Below are 24,793 nucleotides of genomic sequence, written 5' to 3' on the forward strand. Positions count from 1 at the left end.
ACCTCTTGAGCCATGACTATACCATCAGTTATATGTCTTCCCTTAACAAAATCAGTTTGCTCCTCAGCTATTAGGTCCAACAAATTGGTTTCAATCTGTTTACCATTATCGTAGCCAGAATTTTGTATACTGCGTTACAAAGAGATATTGGTCTGAATCCCTAGGGTTCCTCTGATTTCTCTGTTTTTGGAATCAGAGCCAGGAAGGTGGCATTTAGAGCTGGGTGCATGCACTTTGTACATCTTGATTCCTCCACCAGTTCCATAAGGTCTTGGCTCATGAAACTCCAAGAGGCTTGGTAAAATTCTATGGTAAAACCATCAACCCAAGGGCCTTGTTCTTTGCCATTTTTTTTTACTGCTTCCTCCACTTCTTCTTTCGTGATCACTCTGAGTAGAGCCAGATTTTGGTCTCTGGTTACTTTTGGCAAAATCTGTTGACACACATTAGTAATTTCCTCCTCCCGGCTTATGTTAGGTTCTGTTAGGATCCCTTTGAAGTGATCTACCAGTAGCTTCTTCATTTCTTCCTGTTGAAGTACCCTGTTCCCTTGACTGTCCTTGAGTGAGAAGACTCTGTTATGGTGTCTATGGTTCAACATTGCTTTGTGAAAGAATTTTGAGTTTTTCTCCCCTTCTTTCAACCATTAGACTCAAGATTTTTGTTTCCACAGGATTTCTTCTTGTTTTCTTCTTTCCTCTATTTGATTAATGACCCTTCCTTCCTCCTTTATTAGCTCCTCACTTCTTCCTCCCTCTATAATTTTTTGTTGGAATCCTTCCATCCTTTGTTGTAGTTTTTCTTTCTCTATTTGGATATTCCCAAATTCCTCTCTATTCCATTTCTTTATTTTCCCTTTGAGGTCTTTGAGTCTAATTTGGAATGTATGCATTTTGTTTCTTCCTGCGATTCCTGATTGACTCTCCTACCACCATGTTTTCACTTTGTCTATGAATTCAGGATCTCTTAGCTAAAAAGCCTCAAACCGGAATGGTCGTTTTTTATTCTAAGTGTTCATAGCTATTTCCAATTTAATAGGCCAGTGGTCTGACCCTATTGATGGAAGGATGGACACTTTATAGAATATGTCCTTTCCAATTATTTGTTCAAAGACTAGGAAATGATCTAGCCTTGATGCTATTTGTTTATTCCCGCCTCTTCTATTATTCTAGGTGAATTTACCATTTATGGTTGGGATGTCCACCAGTCTTAGTTCCATTTGTACATCTCTAAATCTTTCCATCTTCGGGTCTTCCCTTTGTACTCCTCCTTTTCTCTCTTCTTTGGTTGTTGTCATATTGAAGTCCCCGACAATGATCCACATCTTTTCCTAGTGCCAGTTCCCAAGCTTTTGCATGTGGTTGAGGAATAAGCCTCGATCACCTAGGGTGTGGGGCCCATAAACTGCTGAAACTAAAAACCATTCACTTTGCCCTATGAGTCTAAACTTCCCTGTAAGTATTCTGGGCATTCCTATCCACCAGTTCGTTATGACATCAGCTGGGTTCCAGATGACAGCTATCCCTCTTGTGCTTCCCTTTGCATCTATGGTTACTTGTTCGTATCTAGGTTTTATTTTATTTAGAATTTCCTCCATTTTCTGTCCTGAAATTTTAGTTTCCTGAAGTAGCATGATTTGTGGTTTGTCTTTTCTCAACCTTTCCACTAGATGCATCTATTTTCCTTTACCGTTGAGACCTCTTATATTCCAGGATGTCAAAATCGTTGGGGGGTTTGGTGGAGGTTTTGGAACACCGCCGAGAGTGGAACAACTCTCCCTGTATTCACTAACATTTCCCCCATTAATTGTATAGATTCTTTAAAAAATTTCCTTCCTCGTTTTCTCTTACCTCCTTTTACTTGTCCTTGGCGGTCTGGTCGACTATGCTTCTGGTTCTCTTGATGTTCTGCAGGCACTGATTTGCCTTTTTCCTGTTTGGCTTGATATTGTTGAAATGTTTCTGCATAGAGTCTTTTCTGATCCTCAGGGATGAATCTCTCATCCAAGTTTTTCCATTCATTTAATAGCATTTTGAGGACTTCTTCTTCTATACTTAGATCTTCCCCCCTATTTGTCTCCATTTCTGTTTCCATATTTTCGATCTGTTCTTCTTGTTCTTTGCCTTTATCTGGAAGCTCGCTCAGGGCTTTCCTCTTAGTGTGGGTTCTTGCACTACTGGAGCTTGTGTCTTTCTTTTTTTCTTCGTGGTATTCCATTGTTTGATCCTCGTCTTCCCCTTCTTCCTGTAGGATTTCAAAGCTATTTGATTTTCCTAGGTTTATTTTATGTTCCTTCTTTCCTTCATTGGAGTTTTCTTTTGTTGATCTTATTCTACTCTTCAACTCGTGGAATCCTTCTTGATTTGTTTGTTTTTTCTTCTGTTGCTTACTTTTCTTCTCATCTTCTTCCATTGTATGGGACACTCTTTAACCAGGTGTCCATATTCATGGCATCTACAACATCTAAATGGTATATGTTCATAGTCCAGGGTTTGCTGCCATATTTCTTCATGATATTCTAACTCCACTTTATCTAGGATCGGGTTAGTGATGTTCATGTAAACACAAATCTTGGCATACGAATTATACCTTCCTTTTTTTGTGGTTTCCGCTATTTTCACAAAACTCCCTATTGAGTTCCCTATCCCTTCCAATATTTCTAGGTCCTATAAGTCCATTGGTAAACCAACTAATCTAACCCATATCGGTGCTGCTAAATTTTTTTCCTTATCTGGGTTATAGCTTTCTTCCCAACATCTCATAAGTAGTCCAGCATTGTAATAAAAATAAGGGCCATTCTCAAACACTCTTTCTTTGTCATGCAGGTTAGAGAAGATTACCATAAAGAAACCTTTTTCTCCTAGCTTCAGCTCAATATGTCCTTGGGGCTGCCATTTTTGTTGAATCCATCTGATGAGTTCTTTTTCGGACGTCCAGACTCCTAAAAACTTGTAGATCATGGCATGGTCCTTCATGTAGATTATGTACCTTTCCAACTTGCTTGGTGATATTATGTACCTTGGTTTCTCCTCTGCACATGGCAGACATTTTCCACTTTTTCTTGCCTGCCAGGTCGCACATAGGACTGGGCCTGCGTTCTACCCCTCTATTGCCTGCTGACTATTTTGTCCTTCTCCTATCGTTGCATCTCGGTAGGAGGGGATCTCACCCATCCTAACCTCTTCCATCATGCCCGTTGCTCTTGGTTTCCTTATGTTCCTCTTACTATTGCACTCTATTTTTTCCTACACCGTTACTTGTCTTGGTTTCTCCCTGCCATTTTACCTCGAGGTCGCCATTAGATTTTAGTTGTAGAGCTCAAAACCTATTCTCTTGGGTTTGTAATAAATAATTATGACTCTTTCCTTTGAAATAATGTGTCCCGTCAATTTTCCTTATTTCAAGGAAAACATTGATTTCTTTGGATTAAGGGAAATTCCAAATTTCATGCATCTCTCAACAAATTTCCTCAAATGTTTAATGTGTTGTGCATCAGATTCTGAAAACATAGTTAGATCATCAAGGTAAATTACCATAAACTTGTTAGTTTTTCCAACAAATTCCAAGTACGTGGCTCTCTAAAATGTTTCCCATGCATTTATTAGGCCAAAGAGCATCTTAGCATACATGAAATTACCTTATGGTGTGGTAAAAGTTGTATTTTCCTTGTCCTCTTTGCTGACCAATATCTGGTTGTAACCCAAAAAACCATCTAGCATTGAAATTATATTTGACCCTGTTACCCTTTGAAGCATATGGTCCATATTTGGTAATGGATAATTATCCTTCAATGACAATTTGTTAATATTCTTAAAGTCAACACACAATCTTATTTCTCCATTCTTTTTCTTGGTAGGAACCCGAAATTGGCCATCTAATCAAAATATCTTAAAGGAACTATGAATTTTGCATCTAGAAATTTCCTTACCTCCTTTTCAATTATTGGCAACATGATTTGATTTATTCTTCTTAATTTTTGCTAAAATGGTTTAGCCCCTAGTTTCAAAGGAATCTTATGTTCAATGATATATGTGCCATAAGTCTTCAGGTCTTCATATCTCCATGTAAAAACATCTTCATATTCTTTTAACAATTGGACATATTTTTCTCTGATCTCCTGTGGAAGTGTTACTAGAATTTTGGAATTTCTAATTTCTTCTATTGTGCCAATATTACACTCTTGCACATCATCTTGTTGTAAATTTAGCCCTGAAGATTTTGTAACATCATTCTGGTCAAACAATCTCTCAAGGGGAACTAATCCTTTAGGAATGTGATTATTAGACAGTTTGATAATATCATGGCCAACTATTTTTTGCTTCAAGTTTATCTTTGAATCATCAATATCCTCTTTTACTATTTCATTATTCTCTTCATCAATATGTAGGCAATAAAATTATTCAATAATTTGCATAAATTTTCCAATTTCCTTCCATCCTCAAATACCTTCCAATGTTTCACATTATCAGGGATAGAAGGTCTATACCTAACTTCAATCTGGTAGTGCAACTAGAAGGAATCTGGGACTTTGAAGGTACTGGTAGAAATTGCTAAAGAATTTTCTTGCACGTTATCCTCTCTTGGTATAGCTACAATGTTAAAAGTATGGAAATAATTCTCTATACATTTCCAAACCTGATTTATGTAAGCCTTTAACCTAAGTTGTTTTTTTTTACAAAAATTCCTAACTTGTTTCACCACTATTTCTGAATCACCAAAAACTATCAATCTTTGGACCTTCAATTTTTTTGGCTAGCTCTAATCCCACTATTAAAGCCTCATATTCGGTCACATTGTTAGTGACCTCAAAATCTAGTTTAAAATATTGAGTGATGATTTTATTTTTAGGTGAAATTAAAACAATTCCAACTCTAGATCCATCTTTGGAGGAAGCCCCATCAAAATACATTCTCCAAACATTATAGTGTCTTCAATTATGTTCTGTATATTGCACTTTTCATTTACAGCTAAAATGAAAATCCCAAAATCTTGGTCAACGACATAGATAGGGTGATTCACAACTTGGCTAGCATTACACACGATGTTTATGAACCTAAATTCTTTGTACAATCTTAAATGTTATCCTCCATAGACTAGAATGGTAGCATAGGACATATCCATTTGTAAACTTCCTCCAAGTTTAGCACACCAGGACCTTGATAGTAGCATACCAAATTTGGGGGGAATATTTGTAGCCATTATATCCATTACCACACTTTTTACATGAATTTGATCTAAAGTCACTACCAAATATTTGATTAATCCCAAACACTACACTTTCTTAGAATCAAAAGTGTATAAGTAATGATAAGGCCTTGCCACCTACAATTGAAGTTGATCCATAATTATTTTTGGCATTAACTTATGGTATGCCCCACACTAGGACATTGATAGCAGCATACCAAATTTGGGGGGAATATTTGTAGCCATTATATCCATTACCACACTTTTACATGAATTTGATCTAAAGTCACTACCAAATATTTGATTAGTCCCAAACACTACACTTTCTTAGAATCAAAAGTGTATAAGTAATGATAAGGCCTTGCCACCTACAACTGAAGTTGATCCATAATTATTTTTGGCATTAACTTATGGGATGCCCCAGAATCTAACAAACAATTATAGAGGAGAAAATTATGGATTTTTAGAGTCAAATAAAAAGGAGGAACACTTTGAACGTCCAGACTTGGTCCAAAAATAACAGAAGGTTTTTCATCTTGCAAACTGATCAAATCTCCTTCAACATCCACACTTTAATACAACATCCATTTAGAGACTTGTTGCTTATACCCAGGATATTTTGTCATCTCAGATAAAGGAATTGGAATTTTAACTCTTTCTAGTTCCTTTTCTACATTAAAAATAGAAGGAATCACCTTTTCCACTTTTGACTAATCTAATGACTGATTTGGTTGTTGTGGAGATGAATTTTCAGTAGTATTATTTTGTGTTTCATCAAAAGTACCTTTCTTAATTGGTCTACCTGGATTTTGTCTTGGCCTTAAATCATATCTTTTATTCATCTCGGCAGTTAGAAATTCTGAAAAATATTGATATTTGGAAACATTAGAAGATTCCATATTTTGAACTAAAGATTGATTCTGATTTATAGGAATAATAACATTTTCAGGTTGTTGAATGGAGAAATAATTGATATCATCTACAACTGGTGTTGTTTCTTCAATATCTTGTGTTGAAAATAGCAACAAGAAATGTTAAAAATAACATCTAGAAATTCTAATTTAATTTATCCTTTAATTAAATTGGGAATTAAATCGAAATTATATTCTCATATCAACTTGTAATAGTTAATTAAGTTAAATTGACTTAATTGAATTAGGAAATTCAAGTTGGAAGTCTATCTAGAGTCATGTAGAGTGATCCCTGAATTTTAGGGGTCCAGGTTGATTTCTTTTGATTTGTAACTAGATAACTCAGTCTAACTGAGTTATAGTCAGCTAAACTAGTTCTAACTGTTGGAGGAACTAGTAGGAGTCTAGTAGTGGGGAAGTGCACTAGTGCATGCTCAGTACCACACCAGTTAACTAAAGATTCACTCATTAATAACTCATGAATTTCTTTTAAGGGGAAGACCCAGTTGAGATTAGAGTTCTGGGATAGTGTACTATCAATTGTATAATTTTCTAAGTTGTACAGATGGTGCATGAAACTATTTGAGGGAATATGGATGGAGCGTGCATTCATGGAGAGTGGATTTCCCAATTAAATATGGGATAATTCTCTCATGAATTTCCCAAGGAAGTAGGGGCTTGATAGGCAGCAAAATTGGCTAAATGTTGGCTTGAGCTAGTTTGTGAAGTAGAGAGATAGATTTTACTAGTGCAGGAATTGTTTGGGTTGAACAAGCATTGTGTTTTCTTCTCAGATCTTCTGGTTAATGCAATATAGACAGTTGGGGTTTTTATCAGTTGCTTTCCCTAGAGAAATATTGTGTTATGTGTGATTGATGTTCTTCCTTTTCTGCTTTTTTTTCATCGATCAATTTTGGTTTCCACTGAAGGGTAGAGTATATTCTTGTCTTGTGTTTTAGCATATCACATAAGTTGTTGAATCTCCAGTAAAAATATACATGGTATTGGAGCTGAAGACAATATAGAAGAGGATAATTCAATTTTAGTGTGCAAGTGAAATCGAATTTACAATTTCATACTTCAGAGTTAGTAATATGTCATTCTACGGTCTAAGACTTGAGTATGCCTTGGAGGGAAACTCAAATTAAAGAGCTTGGAAGAAAAAAATGGAGTTAGTTCTGGAAGACAATGTCCTCAAGGAATTCATATATCATGGCATTCCTAGGCTTCCAACATCTGATGCTAAATATCTAGCTAAATGGAGAAAGTGTGTGGAAAAAACGAGAAGGATTATCCAAGAAGGAGTTTGAGATCACATTGTCTCGAGTCTCCATGATAAGGACACTCCATATGCAATGTGGAAGGAATTTAAAAACCTATTTCAAATTAGCAGTGACCATAGGAATTTGGCACTAAAGGATAAATTCATAAATATCAAGATGGAGAAGGGAAACTCAATTCCAAAGTACTTGACCAACTTCACCATTGTCAGGATGATCTTGGAAGTGTCAAGATTACTATTGCCGAAGATGATATGGTGAGCCTATCTCTTCTAGGACTTCCCAAGAGCTAACACAGTTACCATGAATTTGTTAATGGGAGGGAGATGCTACCATATTGGGAGCAACTTGGTCAGATTTGGTATAAGAAGAGTTTCGACGAAACACCATAGATGGGACCTCTTCCAAAGAAGTGGAAGAGGACTTTGCATTAGACATCAAAGAAAATAAATCCAAGGGAAATAAGTCCCAAGGTGAGGAGGATGGCAAGAAGAAGGACTTGTCGAAAGTCAAGTGTTTTCATTATCATGAGTACGTGAACTTTGCCACGAATTTCCCACAGAAGAAAGAAAGCAAGAACGAGCCTGTAGTTGCAGTAGTAGGTGAATCTCTAGCTTCACAATTTGAACTTGATTTCACTCTCATTGCATGCATGGCTAGCACTATAATGGTAAGCATGTGGTATCTCTACACCGGTGCCTCGTTCCATATGACGGGGAATAGAGATCTCTTCAATGACTTTGAGGATAAAGACCTCAAGCAGAACATAGAGTTTGGAGATCATGGGAGGTATAGTGCAACCGACATCGGTACAGTTACCTTTCAGAGGGAGTTTGGCTCCCCTCTTAGAATCATAGATGCGATGTATGTTCCAGGACTATAGAAGAATCTTGTTTTTGTCGCAGTATTAGAAGACCATGGCTATGATGTGATTTTTAGAAAAGGACGGGTTTTCCTTAGACACATCACCATGGGACAAGTGAAACAGATTGGTGTGTGAGTTAAGAACATGTATGCACTTAAGGTACAGGATGCATGCAAATCCTTGAGGAGGAAGGCAAGCGTTAGAGACTTGGTGGTTGAGAGGGAGCATAGATTACCTCTCAACATGTAACCTCAGAAGTAGCCTCAAAATGTTGTGGAGTAGCCACAATTAGAGAAGCAGAGAGAAGACTGAGTGGAGACATTCACTCAAGCAGATACCTCCAGTAGAGGGAAATTTCAAGCCAAGTGGGTAGAGGGAGCTCATGTAGCCATACCTCCAGGTGAGAGGTGGGGCGATGTGAAGTAATAGTCCCAAAAGTGCATAAATTTGGGCAGGGTCCATTGAGATTTTTTGTCTCAAGGATCATTACGTTGCTGGAAGCCCACAGTACATGGTAGCAGGGTGGATCAGTGACGATTGATGCAGTCAAATGTCAGAGTGACCGAAGCAGAGACTAGCAACAGTGAAATATTGGGGAGTGTAGAGTAGAGTTGGCAGCAGTGGAGATGGTACAATGTAGAGGCAACAGAAGCACAAAGTTTTCAATAGACAGCGCAGGAGCTAGTAGCAGTAAGAAACTTTGGTGACAGATGCATCATATTGATTCAAGTTGGATGTATTTTTCAGTTTTAGAAGTTATTGCAATAGCAACACTAGAGAGAAGTGTTACATGCAGAACATTCCAAAGGTGTCAAATCAGGGTAGAGTTGAATTCCTTTCTTGTTGAGAGGGAGTGTTGAAAATAGCAACAAAAAATGTTAAAAATAACATCTAGAAATTCTAATTTAATTTGTCCTTGAATTAAATTGGGAATTAAATCGAAATTATATTCTCATAACAACTTGTAATAGTTAATTAAGTTAAATTCACTTAATTGACTTAGGAAATTCAAGTTGGAATTCTATCTAGAGTCATGTAGAGTGATCCCTAAATTTTAGAGGCCCAGGTTGAGTTATTTTGATCTGTAACTAGATAACTCACTCTAACTGAGTTATAGTTAGTTAAACTACTTCTAAATTTTGGAGGAACTAGTAGGAGTCTAGTAGTGGGGAAGTGCACTAGTGCATCCTCAGTACCACATCAGTTAACAGAAGATTAACTCATAAATAGCTCATGCATGTCAGTTCAGAGGAAGACCCAATTGAGATTAGAGTTCAGGGACAATGTATTATCAGTTGTATAATTTTGCGAGTTCTACAGATGGTGCATGCAATCATTTTAGGGCCTATGGATGGATTGCGCAGTCATGGAGAGTGGATTTCCCAATTAAATATGGGCTAATTCTCTCAGGAATTGCGCAAGGAAGTAGGGGCTTAACAGACAACAGAATTGGTTAAGCGTTGGATTGCGCTCGTTTGTGAAGGCGAGAGCTAGATTGTACTAGTGAAGGAATTGTTCGGGTTGAACAAGCATTGTATTTTCTTCTCATATCTTCTGGTTAATGCAATATAGATATTCAGGGTTTTTAACAGTTTCTTTCCCCAGAGAAATATTGTGTTATGTGTGATTGATATTCTTCCTTTTCTGCTTATTGTTTTCATCGATCAATTTTGGTTTCCGCTAAAGAGTAGAGTATATTCTTGTCTTATGTTTTAGCATATCACATAAGTTGTTGAATCTACAGTAAAAATATACATGGTATCGAAATTGAAGACAATATAGAAGATGATAATTCAAGTTTGGTGTGCAAGTGAAATCGAATTTGCAAGTTCATACCTAAGAGTCAACAATATGTCATTCTACGACCTGAGACTTGAGTATGTCTTGGAGGGCAGCTCGAATTACATAGCTTGGAAGGATAGGATGGAGACAGTGTTGGAAGAATATCGCCTCAAGCAATTCATAGATCATGACATTCCTAAGCCTCCAACACATGATGCTAAAGATCTAGTTGAATGGAGAAAGTGTGTGGAAAAAGAGAGAAGGATTATCCTGGAAGGAGTTCGAGATCACATTGTCTCGAGTCTCCATGGTAAGGATACTCCATACATAATGTGGAAGGCATTGATGGACTTGTTTCAAAATAGAAGTGACCACAGGAAGTTGGCACTAAAGGAAAAACTCAGAAATATCAAGATGGAGAAGGGTGACTCAAGTCCGAAGTACTTGACCAAGTTCACCATTGTTGGGATGAGCTAGGAAATGTCGGATTATTGTTGTCGAAGACAATATGGTGAGTCCAGCTCTTCTAAGACTTCCCAAGAGATGAAAAAGTTACCAAGACTCTGTTAATGAGAGGGAGAAGCTACTAGATTGGGAGCGATTATGGTCGGATTTGGTACAAGAAGAGTTTCGACAGAACACCAAAGATGGGACCTCTTCCAAAGAAATGGAAGAGGACTTTGCATCAGTCAGAAAAGAAAATAAAGCCAAGGGAAAGAAGTCCCAAGGTTAGGAGGGCGGAAATAATAAGGACTTGTCGAAAGTCAAGTGTTTTCACTATCATGAGTATGGGCACTTTGCCATGAATTTCCCACAAAAGAAAGAAAGCAAGAAGGAGCCTGAAGTTGCAGTAGCAGGTGAAGCTCTAGCTTCACAATTTGAACTTGATTTCACTCTCATTTCATGCATGGATAGCACTGTAATGGGAAGCACGTGGTATTTCGAAAGTGATGCTTCACTCCATATGACGGGGAATAGAGATCTCTTCAATGAATTTTAGGAGAAAGACCTCAAGAAAAACATAGAGTTTGGAGATGATGGGAGGTATAGCGTGATCAACATCGGTATAGTTACCTTTCATAGGGATTTTGGATCCCCTCACAGAATCAAAAATGTGATCTATGTTCTAAGACTAAATAAGAATCTTGTTTCCATCGCAGTATTGGAAGAACGTGGTTATGATGTGATTTTTAGCAAAGGAAAGGTTTTCCTTAGACACATCGCCATTGGATAACTGAAACAGATCGGTGTGTGAGTCAAGAACATGTATGCACTTGAGGTAGAAGATGCGTGAAAATCCTTAAGGATTAAGGTAAGGATTAGAGACTTAGTGGTTGAGAGGGAGCATGAACTACCTCTCAAAATGTAGCCTCAGAAGCAGCCTCATAAACTTGTGGAGCAACCAAAATCAGAGAAGCAAAGAAGAGAACGAGTGGATACATCCACTCTAGCAGAGAACTCCAGTAGGGGGATTTTGAGCCAAGTGGGCAGAGGGAGCTCATGCAACCATACCTCTAGGTGAAAGATGGGGCGATGTGAAGTAATAGTCCCAAGAGTGCAGAAATTTGGGCAGGGTCCATTGAGAAGTTTTGTCTCATGGATCATTACCTTGCTACGGGAGCCCATAATACACACTAGAAGGATGGATCAATGGCAGTTGATCTAGTCAGATGTCAGAGTGATAGAGGAAGAGACTAGCAGCAGTCAGACACTGGGGAGTGCAAAGCAAAGTTGGCAACAGTGCAGATGGAACATTGCAGAGGCAGCAAAAGTTTAGAGTTTTCAGTAAAGAGTGAAGGAACTAGTAGCAGTCAAAGACTCTCGTGACAAATGACTTATACTGATTCAGGTTGGATGTTTTTTCTAGTTTCAAAATTCGCAGCAACAACAACACTAGAGAGAAGTGTTGCATCCAAAACATTCCAAAGGTACCGAATCAGGATAGAGTTGAATTCCTTTCTTGTTGAGAGGGAGTGTTGAAAATAACAACAAGAAATGTTAAAAATAGCATCTAAAAATTCTAATTTAATTTGTCCTTGAATTAAATTAGGAATTAAATCGAAATTCTATTATCATAGGAATTTGTAATAGTTAATTAAGTTAAATTGACTTATGAAATTTGAGTTGGAAGTCTATATAGAGTCATGTAGAGTGATCCCTAAATTTTAGGGGCCCAGGTTAAGTTCTTTTGATTTGTAACTATATAACTCAGTCTAATTGAGTTATAGTCAGTTAAACTAGTTCTAATTGTTGGAGGAACTAATAGGAGTCTAGTAGTGGGGAAGCGCATGAGTGCATCCTTAGTAACACAACAGTTAACTGAAGATTCACTCATAAATAACTCATGCATGTCATTTCAAAGGAAGACCCAATTGAGATTAGAGTTCAAGGACATTGTACTATCTGTTGTATAATTTTCCGAGTTGTACAGATAATGCATGCAATCAGTTGAGGGCCTATGGATGGATTTCATAGTCATGGAGAGTGGATTTCCCCATTAAATATGGGCTAATACTCTCAGGAATTGCACAAGGAAGTAGGGGCTTGACAAGAGGCATAATTGGCTAAGTGTTGGCTTGAGCTAGATGGTGAAGCAAAGAGATAGATTGTACTAGTGTAGGAACTATGCAGGTTGAACAAGAATTGTATTTTCTTCTCAGATATTTTGTTTAATGCAATATATATAGTCGGGGTTTTTAGTAGTTGCTTTCCCCAAAGAAATATTGTGTTATGTGTGATAGATATTCTTCCTTTTCTGCTTATTGTTTTTATCGATCCATTTTGGTCTCTACTGAAGAGTAGAGTAGATTCTTGTCTTGTGTTTCAGCATATAACATAATTTGTTGAATTTACAGTAAAAATCTACATCTTGATCATCAATCATTAATGGAGGTTAAATTTGTTGGTTAGTATTATATATTTCTCTCTATAAAATATATGGTTGAAAATACCTTTTGTAGGGTCCTGAAGGTCTATTTACATTTTTTTGTGCTTATCTGGGCTAATTTTCCATTCTTGAGATTTTGTTAGATAATTTCCTTAACAATGAATTAATTTCATCTATTATTTTATCTTATTCCTTAATTTTAGATGATGAATCAATTTCAGTTTTTTCTTTTAACTTTCTCTTTGCTTTCTCTGCTTTAGCTCTCAATTTCCCTAATGCTGCTCTGTTAGCATAAACTTCTATTGCATTGATTTTCATATTTGCCAATGTTTTAGATTTTATTTCTCTTAACATTAGAGAAAAGTCATCATCAAAAGCCTAAGAAAATCTAACGTTTGTTGTAGTAACTGGAGGTTTACAATCTGCAGGCATCTTGTTGTAAATTTTGTTAAACCTTTTGATGAAATTTGACATAGTTTCATTAGGGTTTCTTTTTAGATCCTCAAAATAAGTTAAATAATAAATAAGATCTTTCTTTATTCCCCGATGATTTATGAAAATATTAGTCAACTCTTCCCATGAACGAATAGAATTTTCTTGAAACTACCTAAACCAGACTCTAACATTCTCTTCCAATAATTAAACAAATAGCCTTGTATATTATTCTTCATGTTCTATATTCAAAGTGTCTGCAAAAAAAAAAATGCAGACAAAGGATCTTCTGCATTTGATCTTGTTTCTCCATTATATCTAGGCAGGTGTTTTAAATAACTCTTAGGAAAGTCATAAAGCTGATTTGTTGGTGGTAAAGCTAATGGTATATACCTAGCTGCCACAATTGGTCTCACACCAGTCATAATTGGTTCTGAACTTGGTTGTTTAGGAATTGAAGGTTTCTTAGGGGATATTTGTTATGATATTATAGGCTTTTTTGAAATTGAGGGTGAATGATTAGCTTTTCAACTTGAGAAACATTTTTCCCTTGATCTTCAAATGCTAGGGGATTTTTATAAATTCTAAACTCCTCTTCAGGTTGATCAGAAGTATTAGAATGGGTATGAATAACAAACGATATAAAATCTCTAGGTTTGAGCCCAGGTAATTGTAATTCAAGATATGCTTTTGTATCTGAGGATTCTGAAAGGGAGACAGGGAGTTCAAAAGACTCAGGTTGATGAACCAATAGTGCAGTTTGTAGGTCTATTCCCTTAGAAAGAAATTATAAAACTTGAGGAGGTAGATTAGATAAGACAAATGAGAAGGTATATGAATTTTTTATGGTTGTTCAAACTATGAATGATTTTGGTGGAAAATAAGTAGAAGAAGAAGCTTCAAGTCTACGTCTAAGGGAAGCAATTATTATAAGTCTCTTTGGATTTGATAATGGAGTAAAGAGCTCAGGATCAAAATGAGATCTAGTATGCCTACGTGAAGCCATATTTTAAAGCTATGAAGTCGCCAAGTGAAATATTTCAGCCCAATAGCCTCTTATTCACCATTAGGAGGAAAGTTGAATCGTTGTGCCACGGTGAAATTACTTCAAAATTCACTCCTTAGCAATGACACCATTCTAATATTGTTTCTTTGAAGAAAATTCTTGGCTTGAGAACTGTGCCAAACAATCTAAGTGAGGAATTTACTCTAAATGGATGATCAATGACTCAAACCATTTATATATACAAAATCGAGAAATTCCAAAGACTTCTCACATTACTCATTTTAATCATAACAACATACAATCCTTTAAATGCTTGTGATAAATGAAAGAAGAAAATATTTGATAACCAAATATCCTTCCTAAGTAGAAGTGTATAGAAATATTTATATATGTAACACATATCTATTTAAGAGATTAAAGAAGGAAACAATTTATTGATGCAGAAGCACTAATTTAAACAAAATGTTCAATAAACTATTCTCAGTATTGATAATAACTTTGCAGTGGGTTGTCAAGGAGGTCAACACTCAACCTAGACTTACCCAATATTTCTATGTTACCTTAAATATATGAAGAATAACAAAAATGAGTACACAATAAAACTCACATGAACGCAAAATGCTGCTAAAAATAAAGCCAGAAGCCTTTGATTATCTTCAGAATTTCCAAATTACAATCATGTCTCTTGGTTTTATTAAGGTACCAACCCTTGTTAATTCAAATTACAAAGTATATATAGAGTCTTTGAAAAATATCTAATCTATTAAACCTTTTAAATAAAAAAAATAAAACTTTATCCAAAATGTTTTGGATAATTCTAATCAAAATGACTTAAAATAAAGATCCTGGAACCTATTTAGTGGAACTGCACACTATTCAAAGATATTGTTTCCAACTACTATCTTTAAATCTTCATTCCTATGATTTTGCTTTTGAATATTTTGTTTTTGTTGAAATATTTCCTGAAAACTTGCTTGTTGTTCAAATGATAAGTTCAACGAACTTATCCAATTGATTATCATTTGGACATGAAAAATTTATTACATTCTTGTAGGCGTCATCTACCTCGGTATACTTTTCAAAAGTTGGTTTACTAACAAAAAGATGATGAATTTCATGTGAAATAAACAAATCATATGTTATCCCTGAAATAAAATTTTGGCCACTAATAATCCCTCTAACTTTAACAAATTTTGATTTGTCTATTGCTATATCATGCAATGCTTTCTAATATTCTTCGAGCTAAATTAATTCACCGTGAGAATCCCTCAATGATGGAAGTCCTTTTTGCTGAAGTATAGAGAACTTTTTGTTAAACTTTTTAATCTGAACTTCTAAATTCTCACATTTTTTTTCTAGCTTCAACATCAAATTATTCTTAGTTAATATGTTTCTTACTTCGAGCGCAGAGTTTTCAGTAAAGAGTGAAGGAACTAGTAGCAGTCAAAGACTCTGGTGACAAATGACTTATACTGATTTAGGTTGGATGTTTTTTCCAGTTTCAAAAGTCACAGCAGCAACAACACTAGAGAGAAGTGTTGCATGCAAAACATTCCAAAGGTACCGAATCGGGATAGAGTTGAATTCCTTTCTTGTTGAGAGGGAGTGTTGAAAATAGCAACAAGAAATGTTAAAAATAGCATCTAAAAATTCTAATTTAATTTGTCCTTGAATTAAATTAGGAATTAAATCGAAATTCTATTATCATAGGAACTTGTAATAGTTAATTAAGTTAAATTGACATAATTGACTTATGAAATTTGAGTTGGAAGTCTATATAGAGTCATGTAGAGTGATCCCTAAATTTTAGGGGCCCAAGTTAAGTTCTTTTGATTTGTAACTAGATAACTTAGTCTAATTGAGTTATAGTCAGTTAAACTAGTTCTAATTGTTGGAGGAACTAATAGGAGTCTATTAGTGGGAAGCGCACGAGTGCATCCTCAGTAACACACCAGTTAACTGAAGATTCACTCATAAATAACTCATGCATGTCATTTCAAAGGAAGACCCAATTGAGATTAGAGTTCAGGGACATTGTACTATATGTTGTATAATTTTTCGAGTTGTACAGATGATGCATGCAATCATTTGAGGGCCTATGGATGGATTGCATAGTCATGGAGAGTGGATTTCCCCATTAAATATGGGCTAATACACTCAGGAATTGTACAAGGAAGTAGGGGCTTGATAGGAGGCATAATTGGCTAAGTGTTGGCTTGAGCTAGTTGGTGAAGCAAAGAGATAGATTGTACTAGTGTAGGAACTGTGCATGTTGAACAAGAATTGTATTTTCTTCTCAGATATTTTGTTTAATGCAATATATATAGTCGGGGTTTTAGTAGTTGCTTTCCCCAGAGAAATATTGTGTTATGTGTATTCTTCCTTTTCTGCTTATTGTTTTTATCGATCAATTTTGGTCTCTGCTGAAGAGTAGAGTAGATTCTTGTCTTGTGTTTCAGCATATAACATAATTTGTTGAATTTACAGTAAAAATCTACATCGTGATCATCAATCATTAATGGAGGTTAAATTTGTTGGTTAGTATTATATATTTCTCTCTATAAAATATATGGTTGAAAATACCTTTTGTAGGGTCCTGAAGGTCTATTTACATTTTTTGTGCTTATCTGGGCTAATTTTCCATTCTTGAGATTTTGTTAGATAATTTCCTTAACAATGAATTAATTTCATCTATTCTTTTATCTTATTCCTTAATTTTAGATGATGAATCAGTTTTAGTTTTTCCTTTTAACTTTCTCTCTACTTTCTCTTATTTAGCTCTCAATTTCTGTAACGCTGCTCTGTTAGCATCAACTTCTATTGCATTGATTTTCATATTTGCCATGGTTTTGGATTTTATTTCTCTTAACATTAGAGAAAAATCATCATCAAAAGCCTAAGAAAATCTAACGTTTGTCGTAGTAACTAGAGGTTTACAATCTGCAGGCATCTTGTTGTAAATTTTATTAAACCTTTTGATGAAATCTGACATAGTTTCATTAGGGTTTCTTTTTAGATCCTCAAAATAAGTTAAATAATAAATAAGATCTTTCTTTATTCCCCGCTGATTTATGAAAATATTGGTCAACTCTTCCCATGAACGAATAGAATTTTCTTGAAACTACCTAAACCAGACTCTAACATTCTCTTCCAATAATTGAACAAATAGCCTTGTATATTATTCTTCATGTTCTATAGTCAAATTTTCTGCAAAAAATAAAAATGCAGATAAAGGATCTTCTGCATTCGATCTTGTTTCTCCATTATATCTAGACAGGTGTTTTAAATAACTCATAGGAAAGTCATAAAGTTGATTTGTTGGTGGTAAAGCTAATGGTATATACCTAGCTACCACAATTGGTCTCACACTAGTCATAATTGGTTGTGAACTCGGTTGTTTAGGAATTGAAGGTTTCTTAGGGGATATTTGTTATGATATTATAGGATTTTTTTGAAATTGAGGGTGAATGATTAGCTTTTCAACTTGAGAAACATTTTTCCCTTGATCTTAAAATGCTAGGGGATTTGTATAAATTCTAAACTCCTCTTCAGGTTGATCAGAAGTATGAGAATAGGTATGAATAACAAACGATATAAAATCTCTAGGTTTGAGCCCAGGTAATTGTAATTCAAGATATGCTTTTGTATCTGAGGATTCTGAAAGGGAGACAGGTAGTTCAAAAGACTCAAGTTGATGAACCAATAGTGCAGTTTGTAGGTCTATTCCCTTAGAAAGAAATTATAAAACTTGAGGAGGTAGATTTGATTAGACAAATGAGAAGGTATATGAATTTTTTATGGTTGTTCAAGCTATGAATGATTTTGGTGGAAAGTAAGTAGAAAAAGAAGCTTCAAGTCTACGTCTAAGGGAAGCAATTATAATAAGTCTCTTTGGATTTGATAAAGGAGTAAAGAGCTCAGGATCAAAATGAGATCTAGTATGCCTATGTGAAGCCATATTTTAAAGCTATGAAGTCACCAAGTGAAATATTTCAGCCCACTAGCCTCTTATTCACCATTAAGAGGAAAGTTGAATCATTGTGCCACGGTGAAATCACTTCAAAATTCGCTCCTTAGCAATGACACCATTCTGATATTGTTTCTTTGAAGAAAATTCTTGGCTTGAGAACTGTGCCAAATCATCTAAGTGAGGAATTTACTCTAAATGGATGATCAATGACTCAAACCATTTATATATACAAAATCAAGAAATTCCAAAGACTTCTCACATTACTCATTTTAATCATAACAACATACAATCATTTAAATGCTTGTGATAAATGAAAGAAGAAAATATTTGATAACTAAATATCATTCCTAAGCAGAAGTGTATAGAAATATTTATATAGGTAACATATATCTATTTAAGAGATTAAAGAAGGAAACAATTTATTGATGCAGAGGCACTAATTTAAACAAAATGTTCAATTAACTATTCTCAGTATTGATAATAACTTTGCAGTGGGTTGTCAAGGAGGTCAACACTCAACCTAGACTTACCCAATATTTCTATGTTACCTTAAATATATGAAGAATAACAAAAATGAGTACAAAAGAAAACTCACATGAACGCAAAATGCTGCTAAAAACTAAAGCCAGAAGCCTTTGATTATCTTTAGAATTTCCAAATTACAATCATGTCTCTTGGTTTTATTAAGGTATTGTTGAAGCCCCGAAAATCAGGTCGACAACAAGGGGGATACCCACCCGGTCCGGACCTTGGTTGGCAGCTCCTTATCCGTTTGGTATAGCGGGTCCGACTGGGGATAATGGGACCAGTTTCCCAATCTATGGGGTGTGTGTGTGTAGAATTGGATGATGCTGATCAACGAGTACTTAAAGCTAATTTAATTCAAACTTCTAAACTAACTCTATGTTATTGTAATCTAATGAAAAACAACACATCTAATCTATGCTAACCCAGGGTGTATTTCTTCTATTATGCGATCTAAAGAGATTTCAAACAATAACTGGTAATAAAGATCATTCAGCTATCATAAGAATAGAAATCAATTAAGATAAACCACTCTGCATAAAAATTTAAGCAAAACAGTTGTGAACAACATATCGCATAATAAGTTATTCATATATCAAACACAAATAAATGACTCCACCGTACAGAAGTGCCAAATGGTAACCCACACATTCATGCATTTACATATAAACAACTGAAAACTGTATATCACTTTAAGAATATAAGTAGAAATGGTCAAGAGATAAAAGTACCATTTATGACTGGTTCCACTCATAAGCTTCAAGCAACAACGATTTATCTCTACTTGTTCTAACATCTACTAAGAGTACAAAAGTGCAACATCAGTAGCAGATATCAAAAACAAACATTGATAAATCTCGATCCAACCATTCATCAAAAACCCCTTCCGAGGGTGCAAAAGTGCATGTTTTGAGGACAAGTTTTTTGACAAATTTCTGGACCCTTCTCCAAATGCCTGAGAAGGGTTTAAATACTGCTAACTAATTAATCTTAATTACATAAATTTAGGACACGGTTTTAAATGACCGCCCTTCTACTAAAGCAAAATTATTTCTAAAAATTGAATCTAATTCCTAACCATTTCTGTATTTGCTCCTTAGTGCTGTAAGCATGCAACATTCGCCTGGGAAGAGTCGGCTGGTCATCTTCTCCTTTCATTTGAGCTACGAAAATAGAAATAACAAGCGCTGGCACCACTTTCTGGCAAATTAGAAGATATTTTCGAAAATCTTCCTTCTGGCTTGGTGTATCCACTGTGTGTATATTTGGTAATAACCCAAATTTCTCTCGAACTGATTCTTCTTTGAATATTTCGGTTTCCGGCCTTGCGAATGACTAAATAAGTCAGGGACTTTTCTCTCTGAACAATTTTCTGTATTGAAAACTTCCTCCGTTCTTTGTTCCGGGCTTTTCTGGTGCGTTTTCCCTCTTTTGCGCCTTTTTCTTTTTGCTTTACCGGGCATAAGCTTAAGGATCTTTTGCAAACATGCTGCTTTTGTGCGCCTTTGATTCTGAGTTTTGGATGGCCTATTAACATCAGTATCTGTTGAGTGATACTCTGGAATCTCTGGTCCTGTTGCATGCGGCATCCGTTTGTGAAGGCATCTCTTCTCTGTTCTCCGAGCATTGACGCTTTCCCCTTTTCCTTAGATGTTTCCTGCACATTGCTTTATGTTATTTGCTGTCTTACAGTTTACGCAAAGGAAAAGAGTAATGATGAAAAGATTGACATGAAAGCTTTAAGCTCTAATGAATGCATAATCATGACACCCATAATGAACTGACTCTTCGAAAAACACAATGCAATCCTTCCTGGATATTTTGGCGTACAATCATTAATTTCTTTTAAGGCGCGCGCCCAATTTTGGTCTACAGACAACTTTCTTTGAATACTGTGCCGAGGAGATTTTACGATGGGTGATTTTTGTGACTTGCATCGCAGTATCAAGGATCGAGTCATCAAGATGTGTCATCACAGGAATTGACGATCGCATTCATCGCAGATTGCAAGTCGGAAATCGCGCTTAGTATTCAATCATTGTTTACTGCTTATGCGATGTTGCGATATGCGACGTCGCATATCGGCCGTCGGAGATTCCTTAAATTTTTTCATTTTAAGAGTGCTTCATAACATATGTGATGCGATGAATTTCGCGTCGCTTCTTCGCAGCTTATTATGTGCATAGGAAAACGTTTCACTCTCTTCTCATGATGCGATACAGCTTTTAGGGGGTCAAAATACAAAAATTTTGATAAAATGTTTTTTTTTTGGATTTTTATTAAGGGTCCCCATTTTCTTGGTGTTATCACTAATACCAAACAAAGAGGGGGGTTGTTGGTGGCCACAACAATGGCGATTCACTATGAAGAACCAGTTATCTCTACTTTTCTATTGAACTTTAACTTCCAAAGCAGAAAATTTTCATACATCTAAATTTTGTTATGGACAGATAGAGTACATTACGTCTTATCCTATCAATGATATTTTGTCTCAACCTTTCCATATTCCAATTGTCGGTTTCCTCAGTCTTAGTCCTTGTATTCACATCAGACATTACTTGGTCTTTAAAAGAAAAAATAAGATCTTCTCTGCGTGCTGTCTTTTAAAATATGCTCATTTGCCGTAGGTAGAGCCTCTACTGCCCGCAAGCATCCATAGCCTCGACAGGGTTACCTATTACCCAACAATGATCCTTTATCCTACTTAAGGCTATTTACAACTTTTCAGAGAAAAACCCCTTTTGACACTTTTTCCTTTTTTATTCTCTAAAGAACAATGTCTTGGTTTGGTGGCCAAATTATGACACAGTCATTCACTTGATTTACACTTTTGCTGAACAAGCTAGCTCGTGATGAGACTCCTTGTCTTTTGATTGCAACAATCTTGAGTCATTGCCCTGTTTTGGTGGACAGTATTGGCAAAGTCAGCAAGTTATAATATCTGTGATCATGATAAGCCGGCTCGTGATGAGACCTCTTATTCTTTGAGATACAGTGTTTTCTCGGATTGTTCCTTTGAATGTTGTGATTTCCTTTAGCAGGGAGGAAGTCATTGTTTTTCCTTAAGAAAGCTCTGGAAGACAATAATAGAGTTTGAAAACAGCAGTTTCACAGAGAATATTTATTTTATTATTGATACCTTTCATTGTGCTGATATAAAACAATTTTTCACCAAAGGTTGCTTTCATCAAATTTTTTGAAGTTGAAACTAGTATCATATCTAGGCTAAAGTTAACTCTACCTATCAATAATAAAGATCAGATTTTTCGAAAAATTTTGCTACTTATACAAGCGAAAAAGCTCAAAACCTTATAGAGAATTGGTGTCTTTTTCATGAATCCCTTTAGTAACCATCTACAACTAGTTTTATTTATAAGAAAGAGAAAAACAAATAAAAACTAAACTATCCTACAAAATAGAAGAGTGATCTTCTATGGAAAATATATTTTAAGGCTCTTTCCATTAACAGGCAAAGAATCCCTTCGACCTGGTAAATCCTGCAACACAAACGTTGATGGGCCTATGACTTCTACAATCTGAAAAGGACCAAGCCACATCTTCTGAAATTTTGTATGTTTGCCCTTTTCTTCATGAGCCTTATCCCATTTCAAAACTAAATCTCCAATTCGAAAATTCTTTCTGGTCATTATGCTTGAGTCAAAAGAGGATTTTATCATCGCTTGGTGATGAGCATGGGTTTTCTTAGCTTGTTCTCATCGTTCTTCTAATTTAATTATTTCCATTTGTCTTAGTTGTATGGAGGAAGTAGATACCTCATCGATGTGTTGTACTAAAGACAAAGAGGGGATGACTAAGTGAGTTGGAAGAACCACTTCTTTCCCATAAACTAAATTAAAGGGAGAAGTGTCCATTGAAGCTTTCTTCGTTATTCTATCTACCCATAAAGCATTTACTAACGCTTTGTGCCAATTCTTTTGGTTCTGATCAACTGTTCTTTTAATAATCCTGATCAGGTTTTTATTTGTCGATTCAGCCAATCCATTACCTTGCGGATAGTAGTTGGCTGAATATTTCAGCTTGAACCCTCTTTTAAGTGCAAACTCAGTCATTGTATTTCCAGAAAAGTACGAGGCATTATCAAACATTAAGGCCGTTGGCAATCCAAACCTAGTGATTATAAATTGATCTATGAATTCAATAATGTTTTCAGAATTAGCTGTCTTGAGAGGAACTGCTTCTACCCATTTAGTAAAATAATCTGTTGCTGTGAGGATGTACCTATGCTGCTTAGAAGAGTGAGGAACGATCTCACCTATTATGTCCAAGCCCCACTGACTGAATGGTTGCTCGATGTTAACTGGTTGTAGTGGCATGGACGGTTTCTTTTGTCTTCCTGCAGCTGTCTGGCAGACTTGGCATTTCCTCACGTAACTGTGTGAGTCTTTGAACAGTGTGGGCCAATAATACCCTGCACGTAAGATTTTATGTGCAGTAGCATCTCCAGCATAGTGTCCGCCTGCTGGTCCATCATGGAGTTCCTGCAAAACCTTTTCGGCTTCAGTTTTCTCAAGACACCTAAGGAGCACAGAATCATAATTCCTTTTAAACAGAACATCATTTATGAGCTGGTATTATTTAGCTTTCAATCTCAGAGCTCTTTTCTTGGTGTGATCCAGGTGTGATGGAGCATACCCGTTCTTAAGATAATAAATGGTGTCAGCATATAATGATTCTGCATCGTTTAGGCTTACCTCATACGTCTGTACCTCTTCAGATGGATTCTCATAAATTTGCGATGCTCCAGCCAACATTTTGTAGAAGCCTTAACCTCTTACAATGCTTGCTGGTTTGATCTCAAGATCGTATTCTTGTAAAGCGGTGATCCAATTTGCTCTTTTTTTACCCACATCCTTCTGTATTAGAAGATTTCTTACTGCTGGAAACGATACTATGACCTTAGTATGGGCTTTAAGTAAGAAAGGTCTGAAATATTTGATCACTTTGAAAACAACATATGCCTGTTTCTCCACGTCTGAATAGTTGAGTTCAACACCTTGTAAATTCGAGCTAAAAAATGCGATTGGAGCTTCCGCTTTCTCTTGATTTGCTTGAGTTAGAATCGCGGCATATGATTTCTCTGAGGCAAATGTGTATAAGATAAAAGATTCTGAAAAATTCGGGGTTGCTAAAGATGGAGCGTTAATGATAGCTTGTTTGATCAGGTTGAACGCTTCATGCTCATCTTGACCCCATTTAAAATTTGAATTCTTTTTAATCATTTTTTGTAAAGGAGAAACAATTCGTGAAAAATCTGGGACAAATTTCTTCACAAAATTGATTTGACCAAGGAAAGATTGCATGGCTTTTTGTTATGAGGTAGGGATATTTCAGAAATTTCTTTGATTCTGTCAGGTTCAATGTGAATACCAGATTTTGACACTATGAATCCTAGAAGTTTTCCTTCACTTAATGCGAAAAAAGATTTCTTTGGGTTGAGTGAAATCCCATACCTTAAACATCGTTGAAAGATTTGTTTCAAGTCTTTGAGATGGTCGCTTCGCTTCTTGGAGTACACTGTTATATCATCCAGGTAAATCACTATAGATTTATTGACTAAACCCTTGAATGCGATGTCCATGGCTCTCTGAAATGTAGCGCCGGCATTGATCAAACCAAATGGCATCTTCCGATATGCGTATGTGCCCCATTTAGTTCAAAATGTGGTTTTTAACTGATCATCGGGATGTACCAGCACTTGATTGTACCCTGAAAATCCATCCAAAAAAGACATTAATTCTGAGCCTGCTACTGCCTGTAATATCTGCTCCATAGGTGGGAGGGGAAAATTGTCTTTTTGACAGGCTTTGTTGAGATTCCGAAAATCGATACAGATTCTAATATCTCCGTTTTTCTTTCTAACGGGTACCATATTGGAGACCCATTTGGAATGTCTGACGGGGAAAATTATTCTGGCTCTTAATAACTTATTT

Source organism: Pinus tabuliformis, chromosome 5_1, assembly GCF_031772625.1.
Source record: "Pinus tabuliformis cultivar Carrire ecotype Pingquan chromosome 5_1, CPIR1, whole genome shotgun sequence".
Lineage (NCBI taxonomy): Eukaryota > Viridiplantae > Streptophyta > Pinopsida > Pinales > Pinaceae > Pinus > Pinus tabuliformis.